The sequence below is a fragment of the Panthera leo genome, chromosome B1 (genome assembly GCF_018350215.1).
Source record: "Panthera leo isolate Ple1 chromosome B1, P.leo_Ple1_pat1.1, whole genome shotgun sequence".
Classification (NCBI taxonomy): domain Eukaryota; kingdom Metazoa; phylum Chordata; class Mammalia; order Carnivora; family Felidae; genus Panthera; species Panthera leo.
The window spans coordinates 72,838,665-72,852,428 of record NC_056682.1 but is presented as its reverse complement, the minus strand read 5'-3'; the positions used below and the strand labels follow the sequence as shown (position 1 = coordinate 72,852,428).

The following is a 13,764-nucleotide window of genomic DNA, read 5'->3' as shown; positions in this document are numbered from 1 at the left end:
CACACACACACACGACAGCATTTTTAAGAACCTAAATATTATACATCCCTTCATAACCACAGAGCCTGACAGGTGATTTCCGTTGTTTTTGTTTTTGTTTTTTTAATGTTGGTTTATTTTTGAGAGAGAGACAGCATGAGCAGGGGAGGGGCAGAGAGAGAGGGAGACACAGAATCCAAAGCAAGCTCCTGGTTCTGAGCTGTCAGCACAGAGCCCTATGCGGGGCTTGAACCCACAAACTGCGAGATCATGACCTGAGCTGAAGTCAGATGCTTAACCAACTGAGCCACCCAGGAAGCCCCCAGGTGATTTCCTTTTTAAAAAACCAAAAATCAAATTATTGAACATAGTGTATATACACATACACACACATACATATATAAATGTTTATGAATATTATAAACACATAATATTTAGGTTCTTAAAAATCCTGTTTTACATTTTTTTGGGGCGCCTGGGTAGCTCAGTCGGTTAAGCGTCCGACTTGGGCTCAGGTCATGATGTCTTGGTTTGTGAGTTCAAGCCCCGGATCGGACTCTGTGCTGACAATCAGAGCCTGGAGCCTGCTTCGGATTCTGTTTGTCTTCCTCTCTCTCTGCCCCTCACCTGCTCACGGTCTGTCTCTCTCTGTCTCTCAATAATAAATAAATGTTAAAAAAAAATTTTTTTTAAATCCTGTTTTGCATTTTTTAATGTAAACTAATTTTCTAAATGCATGTATGTGTTTGTGTTTTATTGTATGTGAAATAAGAGAGTGAAATACAATTTACAGAGTTGGGTTTATTTTCTGATCTTGTGTCTAACTGAAATTTTAGCTTTTATATTTTATATGAGGGATCCTCAATAGTCCGTTTCTTTGCTCGCCTACACCAGAAAAATTTTAGGGGCAGAGAACTTTTATAAAGTATACTCTACCATTTACCCCTGTTTCTTCTCTCAACCATTCTGAATGCACCTAGGGGGGCATTACTTCCCTTCCTTCTTAATTAGTTCTCTAGTGAGCTTCTGTTAATGACAATTACATTTACATAATTAATTATTATGTCTTTCTGGTAAAGTGACTTCTGTATCATTATGAAATGACCTTTTTATTCCTGGTGATGTTTTTTGCTGTGAAATTTACCATCTGATGCTAAGGTAGCCATTGGTACCTTTTCTTTTGAGTCTTGCTTTTTTATATAATCCGAATTCGCCATCTTGTTATTTGTTACCTATTTGTCTCATCTAACTCTTGGTTCCCCCTTTTCTCTTTTATTTGTTTGAGATTAAAGTTTTTCTTTTTCTTTTTTTAAATGTTTACTTATTTTTGAGAGATAGAGAGAGAACACAAGAAAGAGGGCACCTGCCCTGTGATCTCTAGTCAGCTTTGTCTCCCTAGACTCAGCTTCTCAACTCGGGGTACCTGCTGGGCTCCCCTTGGCTTTCCCCTCCCAGTGTGTAGCCTGGAAACTCAGTCATTGACTCATCTCATTTGTTTTATATATCTTAGGGAATCACTGTTCTTTGTTGCCTGATGTCCACTGTCTTGAACACTATTATTTCATTTTTTTTTTTTTCTGGTTTTTTGGTTGTTTCAGGCAGTAGTATAAATTTGGCCCAGGTCATTCCATCTTGTCCAGAGCAAAATATCTACCTCAAGTTTTTATGAGAGGTTTTTGTTAGTTTCTTTGTATAATTTTTTATTTAAATCTATGCAATAATCTTGAATTGTACTTTAGATTAAGTAGGGAATTAATTACTTTATCTCGAACACATACTATTTAAAGATTCTACCTGTAAATGGATACATTATACATTAAATAATTAATTTTTGTAGGGTTTTTTTCCCTCATAGTTTGGTTAGAAAAGCAATGGCTTTGACTTATTAACACCTGGAAAGTAAGTCTAATAATGCTAGTTGTAATTTTACTCCTTTAATTACATTATAGTAAAATTTACTAAACTTAAGCTTTTTATAAATTAAAATATATCTGGTAGGTCATCTTCAACACATTTTAAACTGAACATAATTGCATTTCTTTAATACTGTGGAGTTAAAAAGCTAAAGAAATATGTCTCATACAAAGATTCAAGAAATTTTATGAAACAAAGTTACAATCATTTCTTGAGTGCCTACTATGTGAGAGGAACTTCACAAAATTATTTTTTATACTCACAATTAATTTATTAGACAGACGTTGTTGTCCCCACTTGAAAGATGAGGAAATTTACATACAATAGGATTATATAACTTGCCCAAAGTTACAGAGGAAGTAGTCACACAAGCTGGATTCACACAAGCCAAACAACTAAAACCCAAAAGTATTTTATTATCCTATGCTGATTAAACCTCTTCACTTTGTAAAGAGCTTAAGATCTTCCAAACTTTAGGAGAATGAGTTTTAATAATAGATTTATTGATAAGTTTTAGTCCATTAGCATGTCAAATAGTAATATCTTATAAATTTTGCCTCCTATCCTATAAATAACATAATGACAACTTCATGTCACATTTCGACTCTGATAATAACTTAAATTTTGAAGCACTTTGCAATTTTCATGGCTTTCACGTATTTTTATCTCAATTAATTATCATAACCACACTGGTTAATGCATTAGCCCCATTTTGTTCAAAGTCTATCACTTGGCTTAGGTTCCCGTGATTCTTAGACCAGTATTTTTTCTATTATCCCAAGCTAGCCTTTCTGCATCATTAGATTATTTTATTAAAACAAACAAAACCAAAGTGGCACCCATGTAAAGTAACCAAGTTTTTTCCCAATTTTATGACAATACTTCCAAAAAATAAGGTTTGATTTTTATATTTGGGAAGGTATTGAAAATTTTGCTTACCATATTAGTGTCATTTTCTTTTGTTTTGCAGCCTTGCAGTACACCTCACTGAATGTGATGCTCAGAGTATTGGTGGAAAATTCATAAGTTGGGATTGGATGCCAGACTGGTAGGTTATCAACATATATATATATATATATATATATATATATATATATATATATATATAAAGTTTATATAGCATTTACATTTTAGAAATTTTATTATGTGTTTATTAAATTGTATTTCATTATTTTCTTAATTTATATTGTTTATTTGCATTATATATTGTTTTCATTTTGTGATACACAAACTATATATCCTAGCCATCATTATCTTATTAGGATCTAGAGCTAAGTTTCAAGAGAATTCTTTTTGGCACCTTAAAAATCGTATTTCCCTAAGATAATATACAATATTTTATATTACTATTATTATGGTCTCTGGTTTATTTATTAAGCTGACCTTTGTACCTGTTAATGAGTTGAATTGTGTCCCCCAAAGATATGTTCAAATTCTAACTCCTAGGACCTTAGAATGTTACCTTATTTGGAGAGAGGGTCTTTACAGAGATAGTCAAGTCAAAATGAGATCATTACAATAGGCCTCAATCCAATAGGATTGATGTTCTGATAAAAAAAAAAAAAGAAATTTGGACAAAGAAAAAGACACGCATAGAGGGAAGACAATGTGAAGACACACAGAGAGAACAACATGTAGAGACAGGACTGGAGTGATGTATCTATAAACCAAGTAACACCAAAGATTGTTGACAAACCACCAGAAGCTTAGAAAGGAAAGGAAGGATTTTCCCCTAGAGCTGTCAAAAAGAACATGGCCCTGCTTGTCTACACCTCGATTTCAAACTAATAGCCTCCAGAACTGAGAGAGTACATTTCTGTTGCTTTAAGACACCCAGAGTTTGGTACTTTGTTCCAATACCCCTAGGAAAATAATACAGTGCCTAAAATAGAGTCTCTCTGTTTAAGGACAAAATATACTAAATATGTATTACTGGAACCTTGTATAAATATATATCTAAATATACACTGGAACCTTGAAATACCAGGACCCTATTCCATCCAGGGCTCTGCTGTGAGAAGGTTCTTGGTCCCAACTCTAAGAAGCTCCTGCAACAAGAGCCAGCTTACCAATGTGAAACTTAGAATACATAGGCTTTTGCCTCTAGTAACAATTAGGGATCTATACATGACATTCCAGACCCCAGTCTAGACATTGGTCTTTCCAGTCTTGTCTCCCATTCTTTCTCTGATCCTTGTCCAGAGCCAAGCAGGTGCTATCACTCTTCTCCTCCTCTTTGGCTGTCATATGGTACCAGACTAGTAGGAAGCAGTAAATACATGAGGGTTACAAGCAACAATGGGAAATGTGTCCTTAGCCCTTTACTCATATTTATCTGTATTTTATCTCTGCGAATGATCATTTGCTTTTGCAGTGTTTGCCCCTACTTGGTAACAGATGACTTATCTGATAGTTTTTGTTTGTTTATAATTTTATTTTTACCTCAAATTCATTAGCTTCTATTAGAGACTTATACATTTCTTTTGGTGATGTGGTCAGTCTCTTACTGACCTAGACTCAGGTCTCTTCCATGCTCTCCCTTATCTCATCAATCATCAGTAAGGTCAATTTTTACTCCATAATATCCTTCATTTTCTTCCTTTTATATTCATCCAAATTTTCCAGTTTTCTTATCTAGCTTCTAAAGGCTATTGTAGAATCTTATGTGGATTCTGAAGGCTATGTAGATTCTCAAGACCATTAGCTGGTCTCCATGCCTCTTGTTTCCAATGTAACAGCTTTGCAACTGTAAAACAAATAGTTGAAGTACAAGAAATCTGACTTCTTAGATTTTATCATCTTGGTTTTATCTTTTCAACCAAATTATAAACTCTCTGAGGGCGTGGATCTTTGCATTCCTACAGATTTATCAGATGCACCATTCAGCCCAGAATAACAATGAGAAAGCATGAACTTTAGAGATATTGCCTAGAATCCTGGTTCTACCACTTATTAGCTCTGTGAGATGGGACAAGTTACTCAACCTTTATGTTCCTCAATGTCACTCATCTGCAGAGTAAGGAAAATGGTAATATCTACTCTGAATGGATTATTATGGAAGATGAGTGAATAAAGCACTTAAAACAGTACCAAAAATGAATAGTAACTTTTCAATAAAATGTTCATTATCTTATTGTCTTACACTTCGGTGTTCACCAAATATTTGGAGACTAATAAAAGATAAGTTGCGTTAACACAAGAATAGAAGCACCTATCTGAACCTATTTTATCTGAACGTGTGTTGCACCTCTCACTTAAGGTGGTGTAGTCCTGAGTCTTGTTGAGTTCCATGAGTATAAAATAAGGGTAATAATACCTACCCATAGGATTGTTGTAGAGATTACTATAAATAGGTTGCTGTTGGTCAGGGCTGAATCCAGTGTCTGACACACGGTAAACGTGTAAGTAAATGGCACCCAGGACAAAGAGTGATAATGGTAGTATTAATAGTAGTGAGGCAGCAGTAGCAGTGATGGCATGGTAGTAATAATAGCAATAATGGTAGTAACAGGAAGAAGCAGGATTTTACTTAGTTTTTGGTGTGTATGGAACATATCAGCAATTGGAAGTAGCTTGGGGGTTGTGAGGAAAAGGCGAAGATTTTCTTGACAGTCCAAGAGAGGTGATGGTTGAAGTCATGGGAATGGATGCGGTGCCTTTGAGTGTGAAGAGAACAGTACTGGGACAATCAGGGCATCTAGGGAATGCAAGGACAAGGGGAAAGTTGAGGATCGTGGAGAGAGTATAGTTCAAATTCTTACCCATCAAATCCAGAGAGTGTGGGAGGAAGAAAACAACTTGTAAGGTGGGAAGCTGTGAGTAGAGAGTGCCAGACAGTAAGAGAAAGTAGTCAAGGAAGTCAGTGACCTGCCTCGGCTCCTATTACAGTCATTTCTCAACCATTTCCTCATCTTTCCGTCTTACTCAGAATTATCTTCCCTTTAACAGCTAAAAAAAATAAATATATACATACGTTAATGAAATTAAAAACACTATATTTTAATGCTATGGCTGAATGCTATGGTCCATTAAAACCAATTGGCAATACGTCATGAAGAAAATATGGACATGCTGGAGAGAAACAAATATGCTTTTCATTTTAAGAAGCAAATTATGGCCTGAAAGTTATATTGTGAAGCTGAGGACATACATTTGACAGGAGAAATTGAGAAAGCATGGAATGTGCCTTTACTCAATATATTTGGAATCCTTTGCTGAACTCTAACATGTACCAGTGCTTTAGAGAAAGAAACATTTTTTTAATTGGTGAACCCAAAAGTTATGTCCTAAATTTTATATATATATATATATATATATACACACACAAATATATATATGTATATATTTGAACACATATATATGTTCGTTGTGACTTTTTCTGAAAATTATTTTCTAAGTATTTTTTTAAATATGAAGGTTTTATCAAAAAGCAATTTTTGCTTCAGCAATTCAGATAATATTGATTAATGTCTATTTGATTTCGATGTTGTCAATGCTTTAGTCAGTTTGTTCCAAATGAAACATATTTCTCTTGGCTTCCTGCTTTTGCTGTAAACAGCCCGAAAAGCAATTACAAATTAAAAATCATCCCTATTCAGGTAAATAGTAAGATTATATTTATTTATTATTTCGATATTTCTCTCTTTTTTGTCTCTATATACTGTTTTTAAATATATTGTTTAAACAAAGTATTCAAGGGGCGCCTGAGTGGCTCAGTCGGTTGAGCAGCTGACTTCAGCTCAGGTCACGATCTCACAGTCTGTGAGTTCGAGCCCCGTGTCGGGCTCTGTGCTGACAGCTCGGAGCCTGGAGCCTGTTTCAGATTCTGTGTCTCCCTCTCTCTGACCCTCCCCCGTTCATGCTCTGTCTCTCTCAGTCTCAAAAATAAATAAACGTTAATAAAAAAAAAAATTAAAAAAAAATAAACAAAGTATTCAATACAATATAAATATAGCAACTATTATACCTAGAACAACCAAAACTGATCTATAGCTTCTTCTCTAAGAACAGTTCCAAGGATACTATCTTAGACACCTTCCTTATAATGGTTGCTGTTGCCATTAAGTATTGCACATGGCCTTTTAAAATTTATACTTTTTATTTATGATACTTAAACACGCAGTGGTCATAATGCAATATAAAATAGCTTCAATTAGTATACATATTCTTTTTCCACTTCAATCTTTAAAAAAATAATAATAAACTCCCAGTGAACCTTTACCCTGCAAATGACCTGATATGACATATTTGAACTTGCAGTGAACTTTCACATGAACTTTCAGTTATCCTCTGAGAAATATAACAGATGGAAAATAGGCAGATTTTTCAAATATTTTTAGATGCAGTGCTTGGACATGTTTAACAGAGACAACAAGGCCGACTATCTCTTTCCAGTGTTTACTTTGCTGACTTTATTGTACTGCATGCTGTTTACTTACATTATATGCATGAATTAAGAGGTTCAGTTATAGTTCTGTTTGACCAGCATCTTGATTTAAAAAAAAAATTTTTAACGTTTATTTATTTTTGAGAGACAGAGACAGAGCACGAGTGGGGAAGGGACAGAGAGGGAGACACAGAATTGGAAGCAGACTCCAGGCTCTGAGCTGTCAGTACAGAGCCCAACGTGGGGCTCAAATCCACGACTGTGAGATCATGACCTGAGCTGAAGTCGGAGGCTTAACTGAGCCATCCAGGTGCCCTGACCAGGATCTTGATTTTAAACCAGCACTTGTATATGTGTTTAAAGATGAGGCTAAGAGGGTCATAAAATATAACAAATTGCGAGAGAACTTTATCGAACTTATTGAAATAATACTGCTTCAAATCATTTAGATATGAGGGACTTTCAAGGATCTATTTCAGATTTTAGAATATGAATCAGCTATAATGTCTTTCACTTTGAATGGTTTGTAGCTGGAAATTCAGTTCAAAATATACATGGTTTTTGAACAGTTATTTGGGAAAGGAAGAGGAAAATTAAGGGAGCACTAGCTATTGTTTATAACTGCTATGGTATGAGATAGTCTCCTTGGAGGTATTTAATCTTAGCAACTCTCTTCCCTAAGTAGTTATCTTATTCATTTTGCACAACAGGAAAGGGAGACAGAGAGGTTGCGTAACTTGCCTGAGAAGACACAGCTAAACTGGGGAATTAAATCCGGGTCTCCAAGACTTTCAAGTCCTTTCTCTTGCAACAAGTTTGTGCTCCCAAGAACGAAATATTTTGTTTGGTCAAATGAATGCTAAAGATAAAAGTGTGATTATGCTGTAATACTTCTATAATCTTTGTTTTGAGAATTTAAAGAGTTTATTTCTTTGTATTTGTTGCATAATATTGCTAAATAAGTTAGGTATACAACTTTCAGACTGCTCTCAGTGATATAAAGATAGTAACTGAGACTTTTGCTTCTCTTGAAAATTTCCTATTGTTTGCAAAAAAACTATACATCTATTACATTTACCAAATAATGCAGGCATTTATATTATTTATCCACTGATATGCATCTCCTTGCTTAGAATCAATTCTTATTAACACCCACTTTATTCTCAGACCGTAATTTATTCATCCTGAATAATGTTTTAGATGTAGTTTAGTTCAGAGAGAGATTATACTTAATGGACATAGATATGTATAAAGTAGCGCACAATTGCATTTATAAGATCAGAACGTGAACTGTATTAAGCTGTAATTAGTCCCTCTTTCCTGACACTTCACTTAGCAACAACAATATCATTGGTGAGGAAAATAAAGATCTTTCCATTTCACAAGGATGTACTCAGAAGCTTGAAGGACCTGTTGTGATCTTGTCAGTGACATAGTTTAAATGGATAGCAAGTTAGGGGCACCTGGGTGGCTCAGTTTGTTAAACATCTGACTTCAGCCCAGGTTATGATCTCACAGCTTGTGATTTCGAGCCCCGCATCGACATCTGGGCTGACAGCTCATAGCCTGGAACCTGCTTTGGATTCTGTGTCTCCCTCTGTCTCTGCCCCTCACCCCACTCACATTCTGTCTCTCTCTCCCTCTCTCTCTCTCTCTCTCTCTCAAAAATAAATAAACATTAAAAACCATTTTTTTTACATGGATAGCAAGTTAAAGTAAGTTGTTACTCATTTTAAGGGAATTTGTAATACATTCCTTTCTTTAACTTTTTAGCTCATTTATTAAAAACAGCTTTTAATGAAAAGTAATGAACAGTTTTCATATTAAAATAAGTGATCCTGTTTTTCTCTCCAGTGTTTAGGTATTGAAGGTAGTGTAGGTTCAAGGAGCAAAAGGTCTCTTCCTTCTTCCTTTTACAGCTGATCCTTCAACAACATGGGTTTGAACTGCACTGGTCCACTTACACATGGATTTTTTCCGATGAATATAGTACAGTACTGTATATTTTCTATTGCTTATAATATTCTTAATGATATTTTCTTTAGCTTTATTTATTGTAAGAATACAGTATATAACACACATAACGTACAAAATATGTGGTAATTGATTATTTTATTAGTAAGGCTTTAGTAGGCTATTAGTAGTTTATTTTGGGGGGAGTCAAAAATTATACGTGGATTTTTGATTGCGTAGGGAATCAGTGCTCCTAACCCCTGTGTTGTTCAAGGGTCAACTATATAAGGTCTTTTCTCTTGTGTTATTTTGTTATTTGTTTAGAGGTCAGGTGGAAAGCACATAAATTTCCCTCTGTATGATAGGGTGATTTAGTTAGGGATAAAGTTATGATTTCCTGTAGAAAGTAGGCAGAAAACATGGTGGAGAGATAAGCCCACGACTATCTTTGATTTCTCGATATTAGTTAAGACTAATTGGTATATGTAAACTCTAAAACTTACATTTATAATATTGCAATTCCTTAGATTTAGGGTAATCATTATCTGTACAAAGCTAGTTGTGTATGGTGGCACCACGATTATAAAACATCATAGAGAAGGGCTGTGGAGTAGGTATTGAAGTATCAATATAGAGAATATATATCTGTATATTAAAAATAATGTTTCGTTTTTTGATATGGTATGTCCAAAACTGTGATATGTCCATGACAGAAAACATAAAATTTAGGCATACATGCTTTTTTATCTTCTTGCTTTCAAATAAACTCTGAAAGCTACAAAGTGATACAACCTCTAAAAATAAAAGTGTCAAATTTGGGGGCACCCGGATGGCCCAGTCAGTTAAGTGTCTGACTCATGATCTCAGCTCAGGTCTTGATCTCAGGGTAGTGAGTTCAAGCCCCGCGTTGGGTTCCATGCTGGGCCTACTTAAAAAAAAAAGAAAAAAAGAAAAATACAAAGTGTCAGCTTAGTTTTTACATTAATTTTTTAATTAATAATCTACATGTGTACTATTTAGGATTTTTTTATTGCAAGTGACAGAAATGTAATTCAAACTGACATAAAAAGGAGTGGCAGTCACATGCAAACTTGAACACAGATTATATTGTATACCGTTTTTGCCTCTTTTTTAAATATAACATTAGGAGCATTTCATCATAATTAATTTTACTTTTTACCGTTTTTTTTATTTACTTTCTTACATTATTTCAAAAGTGCTCTATAGCATTCCATTATCTGTGTGTATCATATTGTATATTTATTTTTACTTTTTTTAACGTTTATTATTTATTTTTGAGAGACAGAGTGAGAGGAGGGAGGGGCAGAGAGAGAGGGAGACACAGAATCCAAAGCAGGCTCCAGGCTCCAGGCTGTCGGCTGAGAGCCCAATACAGGACTCAAACCCATGAGCTATAAGATCATGACCTGGGCCGAAGTCAGATGCTTAACGGACTGAGCCACCCAGGCGTCCCTATTGTAGTGTATTTAAATATTCCTTTCTTGTTTGACATTTAGATTGTTTCCAGTAGAGTATTTCCAAAGTCTCTGTCCATGTAGAAGAAAAAGCTTGATTGGAAGCTTAACAGAAATAAACTTTAAAGCCCCAAAAATATTTCTCTAAATTCAGAAATGTAATCTTATACCCCCCCCCCTAATTTATTAAAGCTTTCACTTGACTTCTATGAAGGTCATTATTTCATATTAGAAAAGATAACCTTATTTATGTATGCACTCAGAATAGATACAATTGTTTCCGATAATAGTTATGTGACCCATTCTAGGGCATATTATTGTTGGCATAGATTAATATCATTGTTTATATTTATAACCTTGTCTTAGCAGGTAAGCAAGTGCTTGTTACCATGATGATTTCAGAGCAACTTCTGTCTGCACAATGGAAGGTCCAAAAAGCAACTAAAAAGGGAAGGAGAATACCTGAAAGTTTTTTGAAAAGGTTTGCACATGAAACAAAATGATGGGTTTTCCAGTCTATTTTAAAGCACATTAGCGATCAGATTATTTCACAAGGATCGTTATTATAATGACTTAACGTTTTCCCCTAATGTGTCTATATATTCACTCATCACGTTATGTATTAAGTGGAGAGTGACCTGCCCCAACAGTTTTGTAGTTTAGTATGCTCAGATAAACAAGTTTTAGTAAGGTTTTATGGATATTAGCTTCTTTCTCTTAACCTAGAGATGATGTTTAGAAAGATAACAGGTGATAGAATCAAAGCAACAGACCCTTTGACAGGTCAAATGGTACATCCGCCTGTTTTTATCTCTGGAGGAAACTTCATTTGTCCTAGAAATTTCTCTTTAAACATATCCAAATAAAGAAATATTATAATTTTGTGGCCAAACTTAATTATTTAACAATTTTTATAAAATTTTTGATGCTAGAACCAAATCATTTACATGTTATTTACACTAGTGATGCTTCCTACCATGTAAGTACCCCCAAATTATTTCATTTTTATCAATAGTGGTGATCAAAAACATTTAAAAGTAAAAAACAACATAAACAGGAAACTGAGTGAAAATAACCTGTGATCCCTTAGCAGAAAGTTAGAGTGTTTTTAAATTAAAGATTTGGGGTGCATGGGTGGCTTAGTCAGCTAAGCATCTGACTCTTGATTTTAGCTCAGGTCCTGATCCCAGGGTCATGGGATTGAGCCCCATGTTGGCCTCAGTGCTGAGCATGGAGCCTGCTTGAGATTCTCTCTCTCTCTCTCTCTCTCTCTATTTCCCTCTCTCTCTCTTCTCCTGCCCCTCTCCCCCACTCACTCTCTCTCTCTTGAATTAAAGTGTTTTTTAATTAAAATTTAAGATAATTACAATCTGCATTTTTAAGGCTATCTATATAATTAATTAGTTAACTAGTTCTCTCTTTCAACATATGAGTCCCTTACTACATAGCAGTGACTTCTGGGCCCTGGGTATATAGCTGTGAGCAGGACAGACAAGGTAGCTATCCTCATGGTGTTTAGTAATATGGATAGACATTAAACTAATAACCCACAAATAAAGAATTGAAAAGTACTTTGAAGAAATATTAAAGGGTATTATGAAAAAGAATAACAAAGAAGCATAATTTCGATTTGGCAGTTAAGGAAGGTTTTATTTTATTTTTTTATTTTTTTAAAGTTTATTTATTTATTTTTTAATTTTTTTTAACGTTTATTTATTTTTGAAACAGAGAGAGACAGAGCATGAACGGAGGGAGGGTCAGAGAGAGAGGGAGACACAGAATCTGAAACAGGCTCCAGGCTCTGAGCGGTCAGCACAGAGCCTGACGTGGGGCTTGAACTCACGGACCGTGAGATCATGACCTGAGCCGAAGTCGGACGCTTAACTGACTGAGCCACCCAGGCGCCCCTAAAGTTTATTTATTTATTTTGAGAGAGAGAGACAGAGCACACCAGTCGGGGAAGGGCAGAGAGAGAGAATCCCAAGCAGGCTCCTCACTGCAAGCGCAGAGCATAACGCAGGGCTTGAACTCACGAACTGTGAGATTATGACCTGAGCTGAAGTGAAGAGCCAAGACCCGGATGCTTCACCGACTGAGCCACTCAGGTGCCCCAAGGAAGGTTTTATTAAGTGATGTTTGAACAAGGCAACCTGAATGATGGGTGCCTTCTTAGGCACCTACATAAGATAAAAGGCATGAAAACACAGTTATATGTCACAATATCTGGCACATATTATTCAGTAAATATTGTTGAATGAATGAATGACTATTCCAAAAATCAGAAAATAAAGCAAACGTTAAAACGGGAAGTGTAAAACAGTATTTTAAAAGTTAAGTCAAAATCACAGTTGTGCAAATAAATGTAAATGCCGTAGACTGCTCAATTAAAAGATAAAGTCTCTTAGAATAGATTAAAATCAAAGTTCAACTAAGTGTTATGATGCACAGTGAAACCAAACAATGCAAGAAAGTTGGAAGAATCAGTAAGCAAGGAATAAGAAAAAGAAGGACAAGGAGAAGGTAGGGGAGAATGAGAAGGGAAAAAATAAGAGGGAAATGATATTGACAGTAAGGTAGGATTCAAATGGCATAAAATGTATCATTCACAATGAAGATAATGTGGTCATGCCCTTTCATGTGCTAAATAACAAAGCATTAAGACATTTACGTCTCTTTAGATACCTAAAGAGAACGAGATACACAATTGCCACGGAAGATTTTAACAGATCTTCATATTTATTGAGTTAAATGATAATGTTTATTTATTTTTATTTATTATTTATTATTAAATAAATGATTAAAAAGAACACAGAATATTGGGATAATACAAAAATTGAATTAAAAGCTACAGACAGAACATTCTCCCCCACACAAGACAAGTATGTACCTTGTTTTTAAGCATCCTCAAAGCTACCTTAATCTGTTTCAGAAAGTAGCAATTTTATAGACCACATTCTTTGATCATATGTTCAATACACCAAATTAATAACAAAACTTTCAAAAACAACCAAACCCCAAAACTCTAGTCTCTAAGAAATGTCAAAAGTACTCGTACCC

The 13,764-nt window shown here is 35.0% G+C and overlaps 1 long non-coding RNA gene across 7 annotated transcripts in view; it reads left to right on the top strand.

The window, feature by feature from the left end:
- LOC122217769 overlaps positions 1-13,764 on the top strand; it is a 109,167-nt gene that overhangs the window by 20,101 nt on the left and 75,302 nt on the right. For 5 of the 7 annotated variants that reach the window (XR_006201673.1, XR_006201672.1, XR_006201669.1 and 2 more), the window contains exons 6-7: positions 2,864-2,941; positions 11,077-11,188. This is a non-coding gene — a long non-coding RNA (uncharacterized LOC122217769). Of the gene's footprint in view, positions 1-2,863; positions 2,942-11,073; positions 11,189-13,764 lie in introns of all 7 variants that reach the window. The other 2 variants (XR_006201668.1, XR_006201671.1) reach the window with 2 other exon arrangements.